The sequence below is a fragment of the Trichomycterus rosablanca genome, chromosome 3 (genome assembly GCF_030014385.1).
Source record: "Trichomycterus rosablanca isolate fTriRos1 chromosome 3, fTriRos1.hap1, whole genome shotgun sequence".
Lineage (NCBI taxonomy): Eukaryota > Metazoa > Chordata > Actinopteri > Siluriformes > Trichomycteridae > Trichomycterus > Trichomycterus rosablanca.
Window position 1 is genome coordinate 57,834,737 of NC_085990.1, and position 27,907 is coordinate 57,862,643.

Sequence of the window (27,907 nt, forward strand, 5' to 3'; positions counted from 1 at the left end):
TGGAAAGTAAATACAAACATTATTTTTAAAAAATATAGTTTGTAGTATTTAATGTGTTTGTATAAAAATAGTTTGACATGAATCCATCAATACATGACAAGACTTGAATGGATTTATTTCTCTGTAATAAGTGCAGAGTAAACGTCTCCTACGTTTTTCTGTTAGTTTGATGACGCAAGTGGGAGCTTGATTAGCGGTTTCATTTTAGGCTTTCTTTAAATAAATTGTTGCCTATTTTTATCTGTGTAAGAAATGATAAATAAAGTAGGTGTTAGGTGTTTTTTCAACCATTTATATAGATTGGAATGTCAAACAAATGTTGAATATTAAACTTTACCGCAGTAAATACTGTCCTGTTTGTACTTGTCACCTTTACAACATTTTAGAACAAATCATGTTTATTATCAGTTATGTACGATTTAAAAAAAGCTGTGATGTACAGGGCCGTTTTAGTGACACGCACTAAAGCGTCTCTCCACGTTCCTCTCAATCATTGTGAAAATATGAAGTTTTCTTTTGCTTTTCTTGTGTGTTTTTTATTATAATTTTTTCATGGTGAAACCCACATCTCGCTCAGTGTAGTAGCTGTGCATGCGTAGCTGGCTTGTCTCAGCGTTATGCGCACGATATAAAACTCTGCACTCAGACCAGATCAGAGCTCAAATATAAACATCAAACATTTCTGTTTTTAACATTTTATATTCAGTTTTATCATTTTCAAATCTACATCAATGCAAGTGCCATTGATTCAAAAAGAGCAGCAACACAAACATGTAACCTTCACTCGTTCTTCTCCTGCAGAAGCAGAAAAGCAGAAACCAAACTGTTTGATTCAGTATATTAATGGTCTGAGCAGCATCAGCTGGAAATCAGCTGCTTTAATAATGAACATGGGGAAATTATACAGGATCCGGAGGAACTCATGAGAACCTTCAGTAAAAGATTAAAGCTCTTCTAGAACCATCACTGGTGTCACTATTATCGAGTTCTGTAAATTGTTTCCTGTTCGTTTCTATCTGGTTCCACCGTCTGTATCTCTGTGGTTGGTTTAATGAAGGTGAGATGATTAACGTAGCTGCTAAATTCACCGTTATTTCAGGTGGAAGTGCCGGAGGAACGACTTCAGTCCTCAGTTCTCCAGGAACACATCAGTGATGAAGCAGATGTTGAATGTTCTCCTGTTCCTCACAGGTAAGAGTGAAATAACGTTTGTGGTCAGTAGCAGAATGAAGGCATCTGGTAGCTCCTGGTTCCTCCTAGTCTGGTAGATAAAAATCTTCAGATTAATATGGACATGGGGTGGTTTCAGAACGTGTTGTGTTGTTATGATGTAATGAGAAACGACTTTAATAATAAAATAATAATTTTAATAATAATAATGACCTAAATTTATTTTATTTTTTATTTTATTTATTTATTATGATTGACAGGACAGGTAGTTACTGCTTACACAAGATTCATCAGTTCAGGTTTAATATCATTTAGAGTCTCCAGGTCACCTCACTTACACGCCTCCGGAAACCGGAGCACCTGGAAGAAAACCCACACAGACTCAGGGAGAACCTTCTTGCTGTGAGGTGACAGTGCTACCCACCGAGCCAACATGCCGCCCTTAATTTACATTTACATTTTTAGGCATTTAGCAGAAGCTCTTATCCAGAGTGACTTACAGAAGAGCTTCCATAGTAAACATTTCATTACTCTAGTTTAAGTACAACAGTCCAAGAACATAAATCTGCTGAAACCTGTTAGAATTTTTTATCATTTTTTAAAGAAAGTTAGAGGCTCAGATGTTCAGACAGACTGAGGAAACTTGTTCCACCACTTGATGGCCAGTACAGAGAAGAACCTTGATGCTTGTCTTCCTCTAGTCTTCGGTGGAGTATCAAGTCGAGCGTGACTAGTGGCTCGGAGGTTGCGTGGCTTCCCTGGGGAGAAATGGTCGAATCTTCCTGATGTTGTAAAGGAGGAACCGGCACCATCTTGTTATGTTGGCTACATGAGAAGAGAAGGTCAGCTGGTTATCCAGGACAAGACCAAGGCTTCTTACCTTATCAGATGGTCTGATCTGGGAGTCATCAAGAGAGATGACTAAGTTCTGGGTTGGAGATTGATCTCCAGAAATGAGCAACAGCTCTGTCTTGCTGGGATTGAGTTTTAGATGATGAGCCGACATCCATTGTGAGATATCTCGCAGACATGCTGAGATGCGAGCTGAGACTTGTGTGTCTGAAGGAGGAAATGACAGAACGAGCTGAGTGTCATCTGCATAGGAGTGGTAGGAAAAGCCATGGGAGGCTATGACCTTACCCAGAGAGCGGGTGTAGATAGAGAAAAGAAGTGGGCCAAGTACCAAGCCCTGAGGAACACCGTTTGAGAGAGAGCATGGGGGGGTGAAACAAGAAAGTGTACTGTAGATGAAAAGCACGTACAGGAGTGTTTAGATAAAATGAGGAATGATCTTTGCATGTTGAGATATTTTGCATCTCAGAGTTGATCTCTCACAATCCTCGGTACGATGACGTCTCTGCAGAAGGTCTGAGGCTTGTTGAAAATGTTTAGTCTAGTTGAGCTCATCTTGTTGCATTAGTCCTGATTACAGAAGGAAGGTCTGGTGGAGTCTGGCTGGGCTTTTTACCAGGTTGTAGGTGGGGTTCCAGTCGTTCTTCTACTGTCCATGTTTGGTTCAGAACATCAGTTATATACATTGATTTTATATCACAATTTCTACTACAGAGCTTCTTAATAAACCCATAAATATGCTCCACAGGAGGCGTCCCCGTCGTCCTCACAGTTCATCGTGGATTTTATCTGATCCAGGAAAATAAAACATGGAGCGACGCTCAGAATCACTGCAGAGCTTCATACACCAAACTGGCCACCATCAGCAGTAACGCGGACGTGACTAAACTTCAGGCTGAAGCTCAGAAACAACAGTTCACCTCAGATGTTTGGGTCGGACTGTACAAAGAATCACATGACTGGCTCTGGTCCTACAACAGTGAGACTCTAGCATTTCTGAATTGGTATTCTGGTGAGCCGAACAATGGTGGGAACAACCAAGAGTGTGGAGTTATGTATTCAGCTGGAACCTGGGGGGACAAAAACTGTGCTGACTTATATCCTTCTGTGTGCTACGATGGTAAGTAAACAAAATACTTATTTTATATCTATTATTAAAATTACTTTAATTTATTAATTGATTTATTTACGGTAGGTTTTGTATTGTGAGTGTTTTAGATGCATCAAGGTCACCTGAACATAATAAAATAATAAAATTATGTCGCATGTTATAAAGTCATGTGAAAAAGTTAGGACACCCCATGAGAACGTTTGTCTTTTTAAACATATTTAAAAATGAACATTTGAGCTTCATGTAAACAGTATTGAGAGATGAAGCTTATAGAACTAAACACATAAAATGTTACAAATTACTTTTAAACACGAGCTGTAAAATATAATGAACAAAAATAAAAATTTATTGTGAGGAAAAAGTTAGGACACCCTATGCTCTAATAGCTGGTATTTCCCCCTCAATTAGACGTTTCCTATAACCATCTAACGTCTCTGACATCGACTGGGAGAACGTTCTTCCCACTCCTCCATGCAGAATTTCTTCAGCTGTGTGAGGTTTGAGGGGTTTCTTGCATTCACTGCCTGTTTCAAATCACCCCACAGCATCTCAATAGGATTAAGATCCGGGCTTTGACTCTACCATTCCAGAACTCTCCATTTCTTTCTTTTGACTCATTCTTTGGTGGATTTACTGGAATGTTTTGGGTTGTTGTCATGTTGCATGGTCCACCTCTGCTTCAGCTTCAGTTTTTGGACAGATGGTCCTACATTTTCCTCAAGCACCCTCTAATACAGTGAAGAATTCATCATGGGTTCTATAACGGCAGCCCCAAACCATGACATTTCCACCTCCATGCTTCACAGTTGGTATGAGGTTCTTCTGCTCTAATGCTGTGTTTGGTTTGCACCAAACATGTCAGAATCAGAATCACTTTATTTCACCAGGTATGTTACACATACGAGGAATTTGCTTTGGTGATACACTCAATAATACACACAACAGTCCACACAGTAGTACAAACAATACACATAATAGTACAGACAATTACACATGTATGACATGTAACACAGAACATATTTAACAGACCCGACAGCACACGGACTGTTAACCAGTATTTACCAACATTTACCCAAGAGAACAACTTTGTTTAAGAAGCTAACAGCTTTTTCCCCAGAGCTGTAACACGTGTCTGGATGTGTTTGTTTTTATTGTCCTGAGTCTTCTGCCAGATGGAAGAGGTTGAAAAAGGTGATGTCCAGGATGAGAGGGGTCATGTCTTCTGTTACTGTGCCCAAGTAATTCAGCTTTGGATTCATCTGTCCTGAGCACATTGTTCCAGAAGTCCTGGTCTTTGTCTCGGTGTTTCTCTGGTAAACTTTAGTCTCCTGATGTTTCCTCCTTACACACCTCCCATGAATATCAAACTTGTGCGTCTCTTTCAGAATCAGAATCAGAATCAGATTTATTGGCCAGGTATGTGGATACACACAAGGAATTTGTTTCCGGCTGATGGTATCTCTCTAGTAATGGTACGATACAGTGTACAAGCAACGTATACATTAAACATTAAACACAAAATCACAAAATTATCCAAACTATAAGATTATATACACACAATATACAGATATGTAATTTAGCAGCATCTGAAATATTTACAAAACAGTAAAGTGCACAACATGTAGGATGAGTACTACAGTGTAGTCAATTTGGCAGCAGATGAATATTTTTACGCTTACGTGTTATGTATTATCAGTCATTTATTTATTTAGTAGGGAGATCGCCTGTGGGAAGACACTGCTTTTAAATCTGGTGGTTTTAATGTGGATGGATCTATAGCGCCTGCCGGAGGGGAGGGGTTGGATAAAGTAATGTCCAGGGTGTGAGGAGTCAGTGATAATTTTCTCTGCCCGTTTCTTGGTTCTTGAAGTATACAAGTCCTGGAGAGAGGGGAGAGGAGCACCAATGCTTTTTTCAGCTGACTTCACCTGTCGCTGCAGTCTGTTCCTTTGTTGTGTTGTGGCTGCACCAAACCAGACTGTGATGGAAGTGCACAGAACTGATTAGATGGCCGCAGTGTAGAATTGTCTTAGCAGCTCCTGTGGCAGTCCCAGCTTTCGCATTTTCCGCAGAAAGAACATTCTCTGTTGGGTTTTCTTGATGGTGGAGTTAATGTTATACTCCCACTTCAGGTCCTGGGAAATTATAGTGCCCAAAAACTTGAAGGACTCCACAGTTGAAACAGGACTGCCTAAAATTGTGAGTGGGAGCCGTGCTGGTGAGTCCACTGTCATCTCTACAGTCTTGAGCGTGTTAAGCTCCAGGTTGTTCTGACTGCACCAGTGCACCAGCTGGTCGACCTCTCGCCGGTAAGCAGATTCATCTCCGTCGATGAAACAATAGACAAAAACAAGGAAAGTACTAGAGAGCACTGTGCCAAGGCTGCCACTCGCGGCGCCATCTTCACAACATGACAAACATTTCTGATGGTAGATGCATGAACCTCGACATCAACTGTGGCAGGAAATCCTGTAGGTCCCGTGATGACATTATAGGATTATTGGAGCTTCTTTACGTATCCTGTGCTCTGCTCTTGTGCTGAACTTGTTAGGACGGCCTGACCTGACCATGTTGGCAGTTGTTTTACATGTTCTCCACTTGTAAATGATGTTTGGACAGTGGAACGGCTGATTTCTAATTGTTCTGAGATCTTTTTAAATCCTCAGAGAGTCTTTAGATCTCACCATGGTGATAACACTCACTTCAACAATCAAGAGCAAACCAAACTAATGTCTGAGATGTAAATACAACTCCAGTGTCCTCTAACGATGCTCTAATCACTGCAGCTGATGTGGTGACCGGATTCTAATTTTAGACATTTAAGTAGTAATAAATGTGGGGGTGCCCAAACTCTTCTAACCATTTAAGGACCTTCAATCTCCTGCAAAAGTTGGAAGGAAAACCCAATCAGCTCACAGGACTGTAGACGATCCCAATGTCTTACATGACGTTTGTTCACTATTCTGCCAAATTTACTCTCAAAAGAAAGTGAAGGTTTAATCCCAAACTTGGTACGAGTACCACTGTTCTGTACTTTCTAATGATAACAGCCAAAATAGCCGTATTTACAGTGGGGCCAAAAAGTATTTAGTCAGCCACTGATTGTGCAAGTTCTTCTAGAGATGGGAGAGGTCTGTAATTTTCATCATAGCTACACTTCAACTATGAGAGACAAAATGAGAAAAAAAAATCCAGGAAATCACATTGTAGGATTTTTAAAGAATTTATTTGTAAATTATGGTGGAAAATAAGTATTTGGTCAATAACAAAAGTTCAACTCAATACAGGTCAAACGTTTCCTGTAAGTCTTCACCAGGTTTGCACACACTGTAGCTGGTATTTTGGCCCATTCCTCCATGCAGATCTCCTCTAGAGCAGTGATGTTTTGGGGCTGTCGCTGGGCAACACGGACTTTCAACTCCCTCCACAAATTTTCTATGGGGTTGAGGTCTGGAGACTGGCTAGGCCACTCCAGGACCTTGAAATGCTTTTTACGGAGCTACTCCTTCGTTGCCCGAGCAGTGTGTTTGGAATCATTGTCATGCTGGAAGACCCAGCCACGTTCTATCTTCAATGCTCTCACTGATGGAAGGAGGTTTTGGCTTAAAATCTCACGATACATGGCCCCATTCATTCTTCCCTTAACACGAATCAGTCGTCCTGTCCCCTTTGCAGAAAAACAGCCCCAAAGCATGATGTTTCCACCCCCATGCTTCACAGTAGGTATGGTGTTGTTGGGATGCAACTCAGCCTTCAAACATGACATGTTGAGTTTTTACCAAAAAGTTCCATTTTGGTTTCATCTGACCACATGATATTCTCCCAATCCTCTTTTGGATCATCCATATGCTCTCTGGCAAACTTCAGACGAACCTGGACATGTACTGGCTTAAGCAGGGGGACACGCCTGGCACTGCAGGATTTGAGTCCCTCTCGGTGTAGTGTGTTACTGATGGTAGCCTTTGTTACTTTGGTCCCAGCTCTCTGCAGGTCATTCATCAGGTCCCTCCGTGTAGTTCTGGGATTTTTGCTCACCGTTCTCATGATCATTTTGACCCCACGGGATGAGATCTTGACCCCAAGGGAGATTATCAATGGTCTTGTATGTCTTCCATTTTCTTACAATTGCTCCCACAGTTGATTTATTCACACCAACCTGCTTGCCTATTGTAGATTCACTCTTCCCAGCCTGGTGCAGGTCTACAATTTTCTTCCTGGTGTCCTTCGACAGCTCTTTGGTCTTGGCCATGGTTGAGTTTGGAGTCTGACTGTTTGACGCTGTGGACAGGTGTCTTTTATACAGATAACTAGGTCAAACCGGTGCCATTAATACAGGTAACGAGTGGAGGACAGAAGAGCTTCTTAAAGAAGAAGTTATAGGTCTGTGAGAGCCAGAAATCTTGCTTGTTTGTGGGTGACCAAATACTTATTTTCCACCATAATTTACAAATAAATTCTTAAAAAATCCTACAATGTGATTTCCTGGATTTTTTTTCTCATTTTGTCTCTCATAGTTGAAGTGTACCCATGATGAAAATTACAGACCTCTCTCATCTTTCTAAGTAGGAGAACCTGCACAATCAGTGGCTGACTAAATACTTTTTGGCCCCACTGTATATGGACACAGTGGAGATCATGTTCTAGATACTGTCTGTACAAATTAGCATAAAATAATAACTGTAGCATTTCAGAGATAATCACATGTGTGTGTGTTTAAATCTCACAGCGGTACTTAATAAGTACATTTACGTCAGTACCAAGATGAGCTGGTATGTAGCTCAGAGTTACTGCAGGCTGTATCACACTGACCTAGCCAGCGCAAGAACTGCAACTGAAAACTCTCTCCTACATCAAATGTTCTCAACAAATACCTGGATCGGTCTGTACAGGATCACCTGGAAGTGGTTAGACCAGACCACCCAGGCCAGCGTGACCTGGGTCCCTGGACAACCTGATAATGGGCTAGCATATGAAGACTGTGGTTATTTATCTAACTTTCAGGCTGCTGATGCTCGGTTCTCAGACCTCAAACCTTTCTTCTGTTATGAAGGTGAATTAAAGTTCTATTCAGCTTCAATCATTTCATCAGATGATGTTTTTATAACGGCACTTTGTGTCTCTTATTGTGTGTGAACTGTTCCATCAGACACAAAATCACTCGTCCTGAAGGTCAAGGTTCAGTCAGATCAGAACATGAACCATCCTGCAGTACAGGCAGCTCTCCTGGAGAAGGTGGGTCTCATTCTCCACAAGGTTCTACTGATCATGTTCCTCCTTATTCCACCAGCAGGAACCTCAGTGTCCATCGAGCTCTGATCCTCAGACTGTAGTGTAACCATCATCTGCTGCTGGGTTCCCATCACCACACATCAGCTCCATCGTTCTGCATGAGTTACTAATAAAATCATCTTTTGTTCCTCAGATCCTGCAGAAACTGAAGGAGCTCGGGATGAATGTCACGCTGACATGGAGGGAGCAACCAGGTGGAGAGGTGTTCCACAAGATTTAGGAACGTAATGAGAGAGCAGGAAATGTGATTAGCACAATTATTTTAGCTACAATGCTACATGCTATGCTGAAATAGTTTGAGATGTTTAATCCTGATTATATATTTACTTTTAACTTTTTACATGAACTTTTTAAGTAATTATAAAGGAAATAACCACAATAAACACAAAAACAAACACAATCAGAGAGCATAACGAGGTCAAAAATGTAAACGTCACAAGGCGGATGCCAGCAAAAGGAAGGTTGTACATTAATGAATTAATGGGAGAACTCGCCTCTGTGTTAATGGTACTTTCACCCATGTGCGGATCACATTTGTGTGAAATTCCCTGAATCTTTTTACAATATTATGTGCAGTATATGGTGAAAGATCTCAATCATTTGTAATCTTGCTTTGTAAGAGAAACTGTTAAAAATATTTTTTAAAGTTTGGAACACAGTGGTGAGCAACGCCCCATCATTGCTTGTACAGACTGATCCTTTGGTGGATCCCAATGATTCCCTCACCTGGTACCAACTCACCTGCTCACTGTGGAACTCTTCAACATTCCATCAACTTTTTACTCTCATTCTGCCTCCGTCCCAACTTTTTATTTTTTAAAACAAATTCTAAATGTGTTTATTACCCTAAAATACAGCCGCCGGTCAGTGAAAAGATTACAAATATTTTCTTTCTACTTTTGCTAGTTAAATAAAGATTTAGGAGCTTTAGAGTTTCTCAGGTACAGAGTGTGTTTGTATTGTTCTCTCTCTTTATGGCTGATGTATAAACTGTTATTATTTATTATTCTACATGTAATGTAATGATGATATTTATCATTATAGATGTGTCATGCTTGATCATGTATTTAAGTAATGGAATGTAATTATTAATATGTACGTAAATAATAAACTAGTGTTCATACTAATAAACGAGTGCTGTACATTCATTCAAAATACACATAAAACAAAATCAATTACACAGACAAAACAAACAAAATAAATAAAAGGATGAAGTACATGATATAAAAGGAGAAAAGATGGATAAAACAAATGCAATGCTGACTAAAATGATGTAAGACAACGGCGTTTCGTACCCACGGTGCTCAGAACAACCTCTCACTATTCAAAATGTTTTAGTATAAATGATTTACACTTTCAGGAGTCAGACAGCAGGAACACTTGGTTGGTGATTATAAACGCTTTATTATAATGCACAATAGTTACACACATACAACCTAAAACTACCTGCAAAGCGTATCTACACCCTGGATGAAGCTATCATCACCCACCTCTCATCAGCTGGGAGCCCCTTCAGCTCTGGAAGGGGATCAACTTAACCCAGAAATGCCGGGTGATGTGCGCTGTCCTACGGCTGAGCTCCTGTCAGTACCAGCGACTTTTCCCCTTTATATAGTGATTCAGGCACGGTTAACTAGAACCTTCACGTAAGAACAGGGGTAAGGTGGCCAGTCTCTCCCCCTTTCTGAGCGTTGCACCAAGTTTCATCAAGGTTGGGTGAGATAAGGGTTTGTGCATTTCAGCTTCCCAGTTTAGAAAACAAAAGGAATGCTTCTGCAAGTGAGTCAGGGCCGCAACCAAAGCCAAAACACACCATATCAAGGTTGATCCATTCCAGATCTGGATAAAGCTGCGTTTTTTGTGTACCGTCCAGCATCCAGGTCCATAAGGGCCACAAGCATTTGGAGGTTACTTACGTCATCAACAATACCAACTCCAGGTTTTGAACAGATGCAAATGTATATCTTTAAACAAATGCATGCTTATATAAATATAAACATTAAAAGTGATTGTGCGTTTAATCACCTTTGAGTTTCAGACGAGCCCTAGGAACAGCCAGCAAGTTCTGTGAGGATGAACCCGCTCAGAACCGGCTGTGTGGAGGAGGGAGTGAGCTTAATGGTAATATATATATATATATATATACAGTGTATCACAAAAGTGAGTACACCCCTCACGTTTCTGCAGATATTTAAGTATATCTTTTCATGGGACAACACTGACAAAATGACACTTTGACACAATGAAAAGTAGTCTGTGTGCAGCTTATATAACAGTGTAAATGTATTCTTCCCTCAAAATAACTCAATATACAGCCATTAATGTCTAAACCACCGGCAACAAAAGTGAGTACACCCCTAAGTGAAAGTTCCTGAAGTGTCAATATTTTGTGTGGCCACCATTATTTCCCAGAACTGCCTTAACTCTCCTGGGCATGGAGTTTACCAGAGCTTCACAGGTTGCCACTGGAATGCTTTTCCACTCCTCCATGACGACATCACGGAGCTGGCGGATATTTGAGACTTTGCGCTCCTCCACCTTCCGCTTGAGGATGCCCCAAAGATGTTCTATTGGGTTTAGGTCTGGAGACATGCTTGGCCAGTCCATCACCTTTACCCTCAGCCTCTTCAATAAAGCAGTGGTCGTCTTAGAGGTGTGTTTGGGGTCATTATCATGCTGGAACACTGCCCTGCGACCCAGTTTCCGAAGGGAGGGGATCATGCTCTGCTTCAGTATTTCACAGTACATATTGGAGTTCATGTGTCCCTCAATGAAATGTAACTCCCCAACACCTGCTGCACTCATGCAGCCCCAGACCATGGCATTCCCACCACCATGCTTGTACTCCTCACCTGATTGCCGCCACACATGCTTGAGACCATCTGAACCAAACAAATTAATCTTGGTCTCATCAGACCATAGGACATGGTTCCAGTAATCAATGTCCTTTGTTGACATGTCTTCAGCAAACTGTTTGCGGGCTTTCTTGTGTAGAGACTTCAGAAGAGGCTTCCTTCTGGGGTGACAGCCATGCAGACCAATTTGATGTAGTGTGCGGCGTATGGTCTGAGCACTGACAGGCTGACCCCCCACCTTTTCAATCACTGCAGCAATCACTGCAGCAATGCTGACAGCTCCTGCGCCTATCTTTCAAAGACAGCAGTTGGATGTGACGCTGAGCATGTGCACTCAGCTTCTTTGGACGACCAACGCGAGGTCTGTTCTGAGTGGACCCTGCTCTTTTAAAACGCTGGATGATCTTGGCCACTGTGCTGCAGCTCAGTTTCAGGGTGTTGGCAATCTTCTTGTAGCCTTGGCCATCTTCATGTAGCGCAACAATTCGTCTTTTAAGATCCTCAGAGAGTTCTTTGCCATGAGGTGCCATGTTGGAACTTTCAGTGACCAGTATGAGAGAGTGTGAGAGCTGTACTACTAAATTGAACACACCTGCTCCCTATGCACACCTGAGACCTAGTAACACTAACAAATCACATGACATTTTGGAGGGAAAATGACAAGCAGTGCTCAATTTGGTCATTTAGGGGTGTAGTCCCTTAGGGGTGTACTCACTTTTGTTGCCGGTGGTTTAGACATTAATGGCTGTATATTGAGTTATTTTGAGGGAAGAATAAATTTACACTGTTATATAAGCTGCACACAGACTACTTTTCATTGTGTCAAAGTGTCATTTTGTCAGTGTTGTCCCATGAAAAGATATACTTAAATATCTGCAGAAATGTGAGGGGTGTACTCACTTTTGTGATACACTGTATATATATATACAGTGGGGCCAAAAAGTATTTAGTCAGCCACTGATTGTGCAGGTTCTCCTACTTAGAAAGATGAGAGAGGTCTGTAATTTTCATCATAGCTACACTTCAACTATGAGAGATGAAATGAGAAAAAAAAATCCAGGAAATCACATTGTAGGATTTTTAAAGAATGTATTTGTAAATTATGGTGGAAAATAAGTATTTGGTCAATAACAAAAGTTCAACTCAATACTTTGTAACATAACCTTTGTTGGCAATGACAGAGGTGAAACGTTTCCTGTAAGTCTTCACCAGGTTTGCACACACTGTAGCTGCTATTTTGGCCCATTTCTCCATGCAGAACTCCTCTAGAGCAGTGATGTTTTGGGGCTGTCGCTGGGCAACACGGACTCCACAAATTTTCTATGGGGTTGAGGTCTGGAGACTGGCTAGGCCACTCCAGGACCTTGAAATGCTTTTTACGGAGCCACTCCTTCATTGCCCGAGCGGTGTGTTTGAGATCATTGTCATGCTGGAAGACCCAGCCACGTTCCATCTTTAATGCTCTCACTGATGGAAGGTGGTTTTGGCTTAAAATCTCACGATACATGGCTCTGTTCATTCTTCCCTTAACACGAATCAGTCGTCCTGTCCCCTTTGCAGCCCCAAAACATGATGTTTCCACCCCCATGCTTCACAGTCGGTATGGTGTGCAACTCAGCATTCTTCTTCCTCCAAACACGATGAGTTGAGTTTTTACCAAAAAGTTCCATTTTGGTTTCATCTGACCACATGATATTCTCCCAATCCTCTTCTGGATCATCCATATGCTCTCTGGCAAACTTCAGACAGGCCTGGACATGTACTGGCTTAAGCAGGGGGACACGCCTGGCACTGCAGGATTTGAGTCCCTCTCGGCGTAGTGTGTTACTGATGGTCCCTTTGTTACTTTGGTCCCAGCTCTCTGCAGGTCATTCATCAGGTCCCTCCGTGTAGTTCTGGGATTTTTGCTCACCGTTCTCATGATTATTTTTACCCCATGGGATTAAGGGAGATCATCAATGGTCTTGTAATTCTTCCGTTTTCTTACAATTGCTCCCACAGTTGATTTATTCACACCAACCTGCTTGCCTATTGTAGATTCACTCTTCCCAGCCTGGTGCAGGTCTACAATTTTCTTCCTGGTGTCCTTCGACAGCTCTTTGGTCTTGGCCATGGTTGACTGTTTGAGGCTGTGGACAGGTGTCTTTTATACAGATAACGATGTCAAACATGTGCCATTAATACAGGTAACGAGTGGAGGACAGAAGAGCTTCTTAAAGAAGAAGTTACAGGTCTGTGAGAGCCAGAAATCTTGCTTGTTTGTTATTGACCAAATACTTATTTTCCACCATAATTTACAAATAAATTCTTTAAAAATCCTACAATGAGATTTCCTGGATTTTTTTTTTCTCATTTTGTTTCTCATAGTTGAAGTGTACCTATAATTAAAATTACAGACCTCTCTCATCTTTCTAAGTAGGAGAACTTGCACAATCAGTGGCTGACTAAATACTTTTTGGCCCCACTGTATATATATATATTAAAACTGCAAGGGAAGCTCAGCTTCCCCTAAAATGTCAAAAATTAATTGGTCAAATATGCACAATTGTGTTAACATTTCATTGACAAATGCGTTAAAACACGTTCATCTGGAAGACGAGTTTGTTCAGAATCAGCTACTTATCACAAATCCACTGACTTGAACTTCTCATACATTCCCGAAGCGTCGATGCATTTGCCCGCAGAAGCTGAGCGTCTCTTCACTTCTATGGGGCTGCATGGGAGGGTTTTTTTCATTGCTTCGAAACTCGCCGGTCATTGGATAAATGCCACGATTTTGTCCCACCCCCGGACGCTGAGCATCTCTGGGGGTGAATGGAGCTGTGGGCGGGTCTGGACGCTGAGCTTCTGCAAGATGATTGGAGGATCAGTCGATATATATATACACTGCCTGGCCAAAAAAAGGTCACCACCTGGATTTAACTAAGCAAATAGGTAAGAGCCTCCCCCATTGGATAATTACTGCATGAGTGATTATGTTTCAGCTGGCAACAAGTTATTTAACCCTAACTGATGCAGTGAGTAGCTTCTCATTTGTTAAACTATGTGGAAAGACACGTCCTGTGGTCGTGGAAAATATGTTCATCTGTTTTAGAAGGGTCAAATTATTGGCATCAAGCAGAGAACATCTAAGGAGAAGCTGAAACTATTAAAATCGGGTTAAGAACTGTCCACCGCATTATTAAAAAGTGGAAGGACGGGGCAGGGGGGGGCATCATCTTCCGGGAAGGAATGTGGTCGGAAAAAAATCTTGAATGATGGTGATGGGCGATCACTTAAACGTTTGGTGAAATCAAATGGTAGAAAAACTCCAGTAGAACTCAGGGATGTTTAATAGTGACAGTAAGAGCATTTCCACACACACAATGTGAAGGGAACTCAAGGGATTGGGACTAAACAGCTGTGTAGCCTTAAGAAAACCACTCGTCAGTGAGGCTAGCCGGCAAAAACGGCTTTAATTTGCTAGGGAGCATAAAGGTTGGACTCTGGAGCAATGGAAGAAGGTCATGTGGTCTGATGAGTCCAGATTTCCCCTGTTCCAGAGTGATGGGCGCATCAGGGTAAGAAGAGAGGCAGCTGAAGTGATGCACCCATCTTCTGATGTGAGTTTAGTTTTCTTTTAAAACAGCTACATGAAATAGCCCATAATGACAAAGTGAAAACATGTTTTCAGATATTTTTGTAAATCTTTTAAAAATGTAAACATTTAAACATAATAGGTACATAAGTATTCACACCCTTTGCCTTGATGCTCAAAACTGAGCTCAGGTGCGTCCAGTTTACACTGATCATCCTTGAGATGCTTTTACAACTTGATTGGAGACCACCTGTGGTAAATTCAGCTGATTGAACATAATTTGGAATGGCACACACTTGTCTATAAAAGGTCTCACAGTTGACAGTGCATATCAGAGCAGAAACCAAGCAATGAAGTCAAAGGAATTGTCTTTAGACCATCGAGACCGGATTGTGTCAAGGCACAAACCTGGGGAAGGATACAAAAAAATTTCGGCAGCATTAAAGGTCCAGAAAAGCACGGTGGTCTCCATTATTCGGAAATGGAAGAAGTTTGGAACCACCAGAACCCTCCCTAGATCTGGCCGCCTGACCAAACTGAGTAATCGGGGAAGAAGGGCCTCGGTCAGAGAGGTGACCAAGAACCCAATGGTCACTAAGGCAGAGCTCCAGTGTTCCTTTGTGGAGGTAGGACAACCATCCAGTAGGTCAACCATTGCTTACACACCACCAATCAGGCCTTTATGGTAAAGTGGCCAGATGGAAGCCATGCCTCACTAAAAGGCACATGGCAGCCCGCTTAAGGATTCTCAGACCAGAGGAATCAAAATTCTCTGGTCTGATGAAACCAAAATAGAACTTTTTGGCCTGAATTACAAGCATCATGTCTGGAGAAAAACAGGCACTTCTCATCGCCTGGCTAACACCATCCCTACTATCAAGCATGGTGGTGGCAGCATCATGCTGTGGGGGTGTTTTTCTGCGGCAGGAACTGGGCGACTAGTCCGCATAGAGGGTAAGATGACAGCAGCCAAATATAGAGATATTCTTCAAGAAAACCTGCTCCAGAGTGCTCTGGAACTCAGACAAGGGCGACGATTCATCTTCCAACATGACAATGATCCAAAGCACACAGCCAAGATTACAAAGGAGTGGCTTCAGGAGCAGTCTGTGGATGTCCTTGAGTGGCCCAGCCAGTGTGAATGGTTTTTGATAATTGAGTTAAGCTTTGTGAGCATTCTTAACTCTGCTACCTGCTGAACTGTGTCCTGTTCAGACCCCACTATGGAGCTGGCCTTCTTGATCTGTTTGTTAATTCGGTTTGTGTCCATTGTTCAAGCACTCTCACCCCAGCAAACCACTTCAAAGAAAAGAGCACTGGCCACCACAGACTGATAGAAGGTGAACAAAAGGGGCCTGATGTTGAAAGATCTCAGCCTTCTTTAAAGATGGGGCTTGACCATTAAGTCATTTAAAAACAAATACCAGCACTTTGAACTGAATCCTGAACTGGACGGGTAACCAATGAAGTAAAACAAGGACTGGAGTGATATGATCTATTTTCTTAGTGTTAGTCAATAACCTGGCTGCTGCATTCTGGACTGTAAGCATCACAAAAGAGAGAAAATAACCCCAAAATATAATGCATCACAGTAGTCTAATCTCGAAGAAATGAAAGCATGGATAAAAGAGAAAACAGAGAAAAGGCTTGAGCTTTGCAATGTCTCTGAGTTGGAAGAAGCTTCTCTTTACCACAGAGTCGATTTGGTTGTCAAATCTGAGGTCCGAATCAAAGACGACACCAAGATTCTTCACTGCTGCCCCGACACATGGGGCCAAAAAACCCAGGCTACTATTTCCCTGATTTGGACCACCAAAAATAATAACCTCAGACTTTATTTAGTTAGAGGAAATTACCAGCCATCCACCTCTTAATATCATCAAGACAATTGCTGAGTGACATTAAAGAGCCACTGTTATTAGCTAAAGCTGTAGATCATCAGCATAAAGGCTGGAGTTATACCTCCTAATGATTTAACCCAAAGGCAGCATGTAAAGAGAGGAAAGGTGGGGCAACTAAATAAATGTGTTTTTAGTGTAAAATATTTTGTGCTTTTATATATTCACTTTAAAATTACACACAATGTATTTCAACCTTGTTCTCATAATGAATAAGCTGGTACGTTTAATCATTTATTATTAAACTGCAGAGGTCTATTTGTCAATTGACCCCCACTAACCTCCAATGACCCCCACTAACCCTCACTGACTTCCACTAACCCTCACTTATTCCCACTAACCCTTACTGACCCTCACTAACTCTCACTAACATCCAATGACCCTCACTAACCTCCAATCACCCTCACTAAACCCCAGTGACCCTCACTAACCCTTACTTATACCCACTAACCCTCACTGACCCCCACTGACCCTTACTGACCCCGAATGACCCTCACTTATCCCCATTGACCCTTACTGACCCTCACTAACCATCATTGACCCCCACTGGCCCTCAGTGATCAGATCCAGTGTGGGTGGAGGATTGTTCTCAGCACTGAAGTGACTCTGACATGGTGAACATGTTACTGGTGTGAATGTAGAAAAACATAGAGGGTTTGATATTGTTTAAAAGATTAAATAAACCAGGGTAAACCAGACAGGGTTTAACTTAAGACAGGAGTAGGCCTTAGTCTGGAATAGTTAATCATGACTTTAAAAAGGACTTCCTGAAACACAGATTAACTACTGATTACTAACACCTGGACTATGGAGTCCCAAACTAAAATAATTTAAAAGCACCTGTGCTAGTCTGAATTAAATGGAGCAAAGCTGCCTACAAAACATGGAATGGATCCAGAAATGCTTAAAATTGATTGAACTGGAGAAGCAAATATAAGTATGACCATGGCAGCAGAGAAGAGACTGCGATCAAAAAACTTCAGAAAAAGTTGGAACAGTATGGAAAATGCAAATAAAATAAAAACAGAGTTTCTTACAGTTTGAACCAAAGTTTAAAGCCAAGTTCATGTTTTGTCGGCTCAACTTCATTTTATTTCTTAATATACCTCCATTCCTGCATTTCAGGCCTGCAACACATTCCAAAAAGTTGGGATGGGGGCAATTTTGGGCTAGTATTTTGGTTTGTTTATTAGGATTTTAATGTCATGTTTTACACTTTGGTTACATTTATGACAGGAACAGTAGTTACCCATCACACAAGATTCATTAATTCACATGATTCAATGTACTAAGCACAGCTCTGTTGATTAGATTAAATTTTTTATACGTTGATTTCTGAGCTGGTTGCTGTGAGTAACTCGACTGGATTATTTCTATATTTTATGTAACGCTCTTCTCGCTCATTGTCTTGTTTCATCTCTAAAAATGAAAGCAGCTCTGTGATTGGTTGCTGCAGCACAAATCTGCTCTCTGTTCACACCCATCCTGCAGGATGCAAACGTTTCCATCGTGTTCATTTTGCATAAACAAAGTTAAACAATCCTGCAGAAACAACAAGTTACTCTGTGTTCACCATAAACTCACTCTGGTTCCTCTGTATGATCAGCAATTCCATGGTCATGGTTCCCTCTTGAGATGAAACTCACAGTGAGCACCACGCTCCAAAGGGTTCGATATAACCATGTGCAGTCCTGCGGTGCTGGAGAAACATCATAACCATTCACTGTAAACTTCTACACACATGAAACCACAGTAAAAACCAGTCGAAAGATTTGACTCTTGTTGGAGTTTCTGTGATCTGTGGTGTAAACAAGGAACAGGAGATTGACGTCAGTAGCAGGTCCTCACAAAACCTCACAGGTCCTTACAGGTCAGTATTTCCTTAATCAGTAAAGTGTAGCAGGGCTGGTCAGTTCGGCTTCAATGCTGAAAGATAATGAAACAACAAGAGCAGACTTATTTTGGTGGTGGTTATAGTGGTGGTTATAGTGATAAAACCTTTTAAACTGGTGATGTGGTTACTATGTCCCCTCAGAATCCTAAAAACCTTCAACACCCTAACTATTAACTAGGTTCTGGGCTACGCTTGTAAATCATTCTCTTTCTGCTCTATCACTTCACATTCTCGCAAACATCAGCTACATAAGCTCTCTCCTTCAAATACTAACTTAGAAGTTTACTTCCTGTGTGTGAGGTGTTTCCTCCTGTGTGCACTCAGGGCTATACAGGACTTCACCTCTCATACTCACTCAGTAAATGTAAATGTAAGCATGACACTGGAGTAGAAGATCTGAGCAGCAAGATTTGTTTAAAAGTACATGACATTCTAACAAGTGGTGGAGAATGTGGGCAAGTCAGTTCAGGTAAATATTGTTTGTCAGAAATTTGCTTATCTGCTGGATTGACGATGTCGAGAGGAAGCGGTGGGCTGAAACTGGTCAGCATTTAAAGTACGGTTCAGAATAAAGTGTTGATTGGAAGTTCCATACACCTATCTGATTACTCTGGTCTGGGATCCCTTATACTGTATATTGTTGTTTTAGGTTTCCTCTCTTCTACTACAGTTGTCTTATTAGTAATCAGAGATGTTCACAAATCACAAAATACGAGTCCGAGTCGTATTATTACAGTCACAAAACATATATTATAAATGTAGCATAGAAATAAATAAATAATCTGTACGTTCAGATAAAAACAACAACAGATTAGCGAGTGTATTTAGCCGTTTTAAAACACAGCAAAAACATCATAACCGCTGCTTACCTTAGCTTCTGTTCTTCCAGATGCTATTACATTTATAAGCGTGCGTCCCATTAGGAATAGAATCTGTTATTTTGTAAATGTGCCTTTAATTAAAAACCTCCAAACTTTTCCCCGTTGTGAAGTAAAACAGGAAGTCGTTAGAAAGCCGATCGAGCGTTTCATTACCACGTCATCTGTGACGCAAACTGAATAAATGCAAATAACAGCATTTCTTACTAACAATTACAATCAGAAGCTCTGATTGGTTCAGAAAGTTGTTTTTACAACCATTAGCGCCTATTCTGTAGGAGCGTTCCGTTCACCCCGGTTGTTCCTGTAAAGTGCACTACGTAGGGTATTCCACCATTTTAAGTGAGATTCCAGTCCAAAGGTAATGAGAATGTTCAAATGAAGTGAACTTCAGACTGTGTAGGGAGTAGGGAGCGACGCTTCATCACTACACCGGAAGCTGGATGGAACATTTACACATTGTGTGTGTTGCGGCTTAAAATGGCCGGAGCGTTAATATTATTGTTATTATTATTATTAGAGAGCAGAAAATTACACGATCAGAATGATGTTGGATCATATATATATATATATACAATGGGGCCAAAAAGTATTTAGTCAGCCACTGATTGTGCAGGTTCTCCTACTTAGAAAGATGAGAGAGGTCTGTAATTTTCATCATAGCTACACTTCAACTATGAGAGACAAAATGAGAGAAAAAAAATCCAGGAAATCACATTGTAGGATTTTTAAAGAATTTATTTGTAAATTATGGTGGAAAATAAGTATTTGGTCAATAACAAAAGTTCAACTCAATACTTTGTAACATAACCTTTGTTGGCAATGACAGAGGTGAAACGTTTCCTGTAAGTCTTCACCAGGTCTGCACACACTGTAGCTGCTATTTTGGCCCATTCCTCCATGCAGATCTCCTCTAGAGCAGTGATGTTTTGGGGCTGTCGATGGGCAACACGGACTCCACAAATTTTCTATGGGGTTGAGGTCTGGAGACTGGCTAGGCCACTCCAGGACCTTGAAATGCTTTTTACGGAGCCACTCCTTCGTTGCCCGAGCGGTGTGTTTGGGATCATTGTCCTGCTGGAAGACCCAGCCACGTTCCATCTTCAATGCTCTCACTGATGGAAGGAGGTTTTGGCTTAAAATCTCACGATACATGGCCCCGTTCATTCTTCCCTTAACACGGATCAGTCGTCCTGTCCCCTTTGCAGAAAAACAGCCCCAAAGCATGATGTTTCCACCCCCATGCTTCACAGTAGGTATGGTGTTCTTGGGTTCTTCTTCTTCCTCCAAACACGACGAGTTGAGTTTTTACCAAAAAGTTCCATTTTGGTTTCATCTGACCACATGATATTCTCCCAATCCTCTTCTGGATCATCCATATGCTCTCTGGCAAACTTCAGACGAACCTGGACATGTACTGGCTTAAGCAGGGGGACACGCCTGGCACTGCAGGATTTGAGTCCCTCTCGGCGTAGTGTGTTACTGATGGTAGCCTTTGTTACTTTGGTCCCAGCTCTCTGCAGGTCATTCATCAGGTCCCTCCGTGTAGTTCTGGGATTTTTGCTCACCGTTCTCATGATCATTTTGACCCAACGGGATGAGATCTTGACCCCAAGGGAGATTATCAATGGTCTTGTATGTCTTCCATTTTCTTACAATTGCTCCCACAGTTGATTTATTCACACCAACCTGCTTGCCTATTGTAGATTCACTCTTCCCAGCCTGGTGCAGGTCTACAATTTTCTTCCTGGTGTCCTTCGACAGCTCTTTGGTCTTGGCCATGGTTGAGTTTGGAGTCTGACTGTTTGAGGCTGTGGACAGGTGTCTTTTATACAGATAACGAGGTCAAACCGGTGCCATTAATACAGGTAACGAGTGGAGGACAGAAGAGAATAGAATAGAATAGAATAGAATAGAATAGAATCTTTATTGTCACTATACACAAGTACAATGAAATTTCGAGTGGCATCTCTCCAATAGAGTAGCAGCAGTAGAAGAAAGAAAGACAGTAGTAGTATTAATACAAGTAATTAAAATTATTTACACAGAAAAAAAATTATTTACACTCTAAAAGATAAAAAATAAAAAATAAAATCTTTGCTCTCTTGTAACGTGAATTTACATTTTTGCTTTAAATATTAAATATTAACTGTGTGTGTGCAGATGCTGCATAGTTCGTGTGTGACCCGTAGTCCTGTGTTTGTGTGTGCTCAGTCTTTTCCAGTTCTGTGGTGTGTGATGGAGGCCACAGCTCTAGGAAAAAAGCTGTTCCTTAGTCTGTTTGTACGTGCTTTTATTGTCCTGAATCGTTTGCCTGATGGTAGTAGCTGGAACAGTGTGTGTCCGGGGTGTGTGGTGTCTTTGATGATGCTGCTAGCCTTCTTCCTGAGTCGGCCAGCATACAACACGTCCAGGTGTGAAAGTTCTGTGCCAATAATTCGTTGAGCTGTTTTCACTATGCGATGCAGATCCTTACGCTCGGCGGCAGTGCAGCTTGAATACCACACTGTAAAATTGCTGGTCAGAATACTTTCTATTGTGCTCTTATAGAAGTTTACTAGTAGTTTTTGTGGTAGCTTGGCCTTTTTCAGCTTCCTGAGAAAGAAGAGTCTTTGTTGAGCTTTCTTAATCAGGTGTGAGGTGTTAACGGTCCATGTCAGCTGGTCAGACATGTAGACTCCGAGGAATTTCGGGCTTTCCACCATCTCCACCTTGTCTCTATTGATGTGCAGGGGGAGGTGGTCTATCTCCTTTGTCCTTCGAAAGTCAATGACGATCTCCTTTGTCTTTGAGGTGTTAAGAGCCAGGTTGTTTAATCTACACCAATCAGACAAGTGAGCTACCTCCTGCCTGTAGGCCATCTCCTGATTGTTGGAGATCAGTCCGACTATTGTTGTGTCATCTGCAAATTTAATTATTCTGTTGGAATTGTGAATGGGGGTACAGTCCTGTGTAAAAAGTGTGAAAAGCATAGGGCTTAACACACAACCTTGCGGAGTTCCTGTGTTTACGATGAGGGTGGAGGAGGTGTGGTTGCCAATTTTGACCTTTTGTGGACGTCCAGTGAGAAAGTCCATAATCCAGGTACACATTGAGGAAGTCAGGCCCAGGTTCACCAGGTTGCTGACCAGTTTCTTGGGGATGATTGTGTTAAATGCGGAGCTAAAGTCCACAAATAGAATCCTTACATAGCTGTCAGGTTCCTCCAAATGTGTTAGTGCGGTGTGGAGTGCTGTTGTGATGGCGTCCTCTGTGGAGCGATTTGGTCGGTAGGCAAACTGATACATGTCCAGGCCAGGTGGGATGAATGTTCTGATGTGTGAAAGCACCAGCTTCTCAAAGCATTTCATGACTATGGGTGTTAAAGCCACTGGACGATAGTCATTCAGGCATGATGAAGCTGATTTCTTGGGTACAGGAACAATGGTGGAGGATTTGAGACATGTTGGGACAGCAGCTTGTTGGAGTGAGAGGTTAAATATGTTGGTAAACACCTCTGTAAGCTGGTCGGCACATGCTTTCAGCACCCGGCCGGGAACTCCATCTGGACCTGCTGCTTTGCTTGCATTGACTTTCCTCAGGGTGGTTCTGACCTGATGGTGGTTTAGAACCAGTGTTGGTCCTCCAGCAGTTGGGTTGCTGAGTGGCGGGATGGGCAGAGCCACATTCTGAGTGTCAAAGCGGGCAAAGAATTGGTTCAGAGCATCGGGCAGTGTCGGATCATTATTAGGCAGGACATTGGTGGTGTTATAGTCGGACAGTGCCTTTATACCATTCCACATGCTGTGTGCATTGTTGTTGCTGAAATGGTCCTCAATGCGCTGTTTGTATTTCCGTTTTGCCTCCCTGATGCCTCTTTTAAGTTTCCCTCGTGCTTCACTATATGTTTGTTTGTCACCTGACCTGAATGCTGCATCACGCTCCTTAAGTAGTGTCCTCACCTTGCCATTTATCCATGGTTTTTGATTGGGAAACACCTTTATTGTTCTTTGTGTTAGCACATTTTCTGTACAAAAGTTTATGTATCCTAGAACTGAAGCAGTGTATTCCTCCAAGTCTGTCCCCTCTGCAAACAAGTCCCAATTTGTGCTATCAAAGCAGTCCTGTAGCATTGAGGTGGCTTCCTCAGACCACACTTGTACTGTCCTGATAGTTGGTTTTGTTCTGCAGATCTTTGGTCTGTAGGCTGGGATCAGAGTAAGAAGAGCTTCTTAAAGAAGAAGTTACAGGTCTGTGAGAGCCAGAAATCTTGCTTGTTTGTTATTGACCAAATACTTATTTGCCACCATAATTTACAAATAAATTCTTTAAAAATCCTACAATGTGATTTCCTGGATTTTTTTTTCTCGTTTTGTTTCTCATAGTTGAAGTGTAGCTATGATGACAATTACAGACCTCTCTCATCTTTCTAAGTAGGAGAACTTGCACAATCAGTGGCTGACTAAATACTTTTTGGCCCCACTGTATCTGCAATTATATTTTATTGTTTAAAATAATGACATCAGGGACTGTTGGTCCTCGAGCACTTTCACATGATCACATCTGGCCCTCCTAGATCTGGTGGTTATGGTGGTGGTGATGGTTATGGCATGGTTATGGCAAAATTACGGCAAAATTACAGCAGACCCCTCTCATCCTGGACATCACCTTTTCCAAACTCTTCCATCTGGCAGAAGACTCAGGACAATAAAAACAAACACATCCAGACACGCTAACAGCTTTTTCCCCAGAGCTGTAACACGTCTTAACCACAGTTGTTCTCTTGGGTAAATGTTGGTAAATACTGGTTAACAGTCTGTGTGCTGTCGGGTCTGTTAAATATGTTCTGTGTTACATGTCATACATGTGTAATTGTCTGTACTATTATGTGTATTGTTTGTACTACTGTGTGGACTGTTGTGTGTTTCATTGAGTGTATCACCAAAGCAAATTCCTCGTATGTGTAACATACCTGGTGAAATAAAGTGATTCTGATTCCGATTCTGATATGGTGATGGTTATGGTGGTGGTTATGGTGATGGTCAGTGGTGTATAGTAATGTAGTAATAATACTTCGTTACAGTACTTAAGTAGTTTTTTAGAGTATCTGTACTTTACTGGAGTATAAAAAATTTGTTAACTTTCACTTTTACTCCACTACATTTTCTAAAGAAATTGTGTACTTTTACTCCGATACATTTGCTGTATGCGAATTCGTTACTCGTTACAAAATAAAACGACAAGAACTTTTTAGCTAAATAATGTGAGGTGTGACAGACTGCAGCAGGTTTGGCGAATCTGCGCTTGTAAATGACATCAGCGGTTAAACACATTAATGCGCAGATGCAAACGTTTTGTAAAAGCGCATCGTTCACTCAAAGATACGGAATAATCGGCATTTCAGAATATCCCCGTCCTACACTGATGTAAGTTAAGAATGATAAACAAAGTAAAGCCACAGCACCATTCTTTTTATTATTATTATTATTATTATTATTATTATTAGCATTAACATTGTTAAGATATCTAGCTACCGATTACATTCGAACCACAAATAAAACGTTTCACTACATTAGTTTGTAATTAATTCAGTGCAGAAATGATGTGTCCCATCATTTTTAAAAACTCACCTACGGACAAATATTTCCTTAGATAACTTCTGTATTACACTGACAGAGGAAACATTCATGGTGTTGAGGAACATGCAGCACGTCTTTAACCCTTTAATGCTCTCAACAAGAACTTAACTTTCAAAATTTTATGGATGATCTTTCAGCTGCTGCTTCAGGTTGACACATAAGTTAGAAATGGTGTTTTCTTAAAGTAAGAATACCAATATTGTTTAAGTTTAACACTTATCAGGGAGTAGATACAGCCCAAAAAAGATTATTTAAATACAGCTTATTTTACCCAGCTATTTAGATTCAAACTAATGGTTGAGCAGATCATTAAAGGGTTAAAAGTGGGTTAAAAGTAGTTAAACTTGCTTGAGTTTTGCTTTTAAATTAATTCTGCCAAAATTCAGTTGTTTTGGGTTATTGGGATATATACAGCATCTATAACTTGAATGTACCACCCAAATAAAAAAAATGGAACAGTATAGAAAATGCAAATAAAATAGATGCAGTGTTTTTTACATTTACATCGACTCTTATTCCATCTTTTATGAACCCAAAATATTTCACGTTTTGTCTGGTGAACTTCATTCTTAACATACACATACATGCATTTTAAGCTACAACACATTAAAAAAAAAGTTGGAACAGGGCAATTTAGTCCTCGTATTAAGGTTAAAAAACAACTAAATAATGACGTGATTTCAAATAGGTGATGTGAACAGCTCATTATAATCACAAATTGGCACAGATTATGGTCAGATGGAAGGAAGAAAAAAGCTTGTTAAGGTGGTTTACAGGCTTAAAAGAACAATCTTCATATTTTTCAAAATGACCGCTTCAGTTTATACTAACAGCATTTACTTTTACTTCTACTTTTAATACTTAAGTAAATTTAATATCAGATACTTTTAATACTTAAGTACATTAAACATCAGATACTTTTAGACTTTTACTCAAGTAATATTTTAAAAGGTGGCTTTTACTTCTATCTAAGTAAATTTCTGGTAAGATACTTGTACTTTTACTCAAGTATGGCCTTCAGGTACTTTATACACCACTGGTGATGGTTATGGTGGTGGTTATGGTGATGGTGGTTATGGTGATGTGGTGGTGGTTATGGTGATGGTGGTTATGGTGATGGTGGTGGTTATGGGGGTGGTGATGGTGATGGTGATAGTGATGGTGGTTATGGTGATGATGATGTTTTGCAGTGTTTACACTCCAATAACAGAAATGATCTGAACTCTGAGAGCAGATAAACCAGAATTATTATATTTTATTATACGTATCAGACATTAACACAAAGGTTAATCTATGAGCAGAACTTTCTCATGAGGCTGTTCAGACTCACCACAAAGTTTTAAAGCACCAAAATCCAACCAGAATAAACATTTATCAGCTTTCTATAACCAGTCAGCATTTAAAAGGGGGGTCCACATACTTTTGGCCATATCGGATACATTGATAGAGAAGGTTAAAGGTGACAGGACGTTATAAAATCATCTTATTATTATGTTTATATCACGTTTCAGCCTAATTTCCCTTTTTTACACTGCCCATCAATGTACACAGACCCCAAACAGGAGGAACATCAGACCTCAAAATGGAGGAACATCAGACCTCAAAATGGAGGAACATCAGACCTCAAAATGGAGGAACATCAGACCCCAAACAGGAAGAAACATCAGACCTCAAAAACGAAGAACATCAGACCTCAAAAAGGAGGAACAGCAGACGCCAAAAAAGAGGAACATCAGACCCCAAAAAAGGAGATCAGACCCCCAAAAGGAGAACATCAGACCCCAAAAAGGAGGAACATCAGACCTCAAAAAGAAAGAACATCAGACCTCAAAAAAGAGGGGCCGCTGGCTAGTTCCTACAGGGGTGAAAAGGGGAGCCGAGTGCGTAAGTCTCCTCCTGCCAGTACATAGCCTCTTCACCGCCAGGACTCCTGCGGTGCCTCCTCGTGGCCACACACGGTAACTGGGTACTTTGCAGTCCCAGGCAAAACTGCAGGGGATCTCGGAGCAGCAATGGGACGCGGTGTGCAGGCCCACCTCCTGTGGACACGCCCTGGCACCCGTCAACCACTAAGGCTAAGGGAGCACACCCCTACAGAAAAGCAACGCACTGACGGTGCGCAGAGGCGGGCCTGAACAGAGCAAGGACCCGGCAGCCTCCTGCAGCTATGATGAGGACTGGTCGTCTTGGGCTTACCCATGCCACCAGGTGTACCTCATCAAGGCGAAGATAGTGCAATTGGAGACAGCGCACCTCCCATGGCACTTTAAAAATCTCTCTGCGCAGGTATCCACCTCTGACCACGGTGAATACTACCTGGACCTACATCTGGTTGAAGTCTGGCGGCGATGGGGTCTCTGGCAAAAGGAGCAGGTACGAATGAACTAGAAGCTCTTAGTCCGAGCCCTGCATGTCAACGGCACAGGCTAAAAGGTCGCTGACAGCTGGGGCTGAGTGGCAGCTGTCCTCGGCAGACCCCTGTGCGACTGAGCAGCCCTATTTGGGGATCCCGCTGCTCACCTCAATTCGAGGAAAAATGCCACTCAACTCACGCCTGGACAGGTTACTGCGCCTGTCGGGTCATTCCACTACTGCTGTCAAAAAAGAAGAAATAAATCTTTTAACCTGAAATTGGCAACGTGGAACATAAGGACCCTCCTGGACCTCCATGGTAGTTTTGAAAGACCCCATAGAAGAACAGCACTGGTTGCTGCCGAGCTGAGTCGCTATAACATCGACACTGAGGCTTTGAGTGAAACCAGATT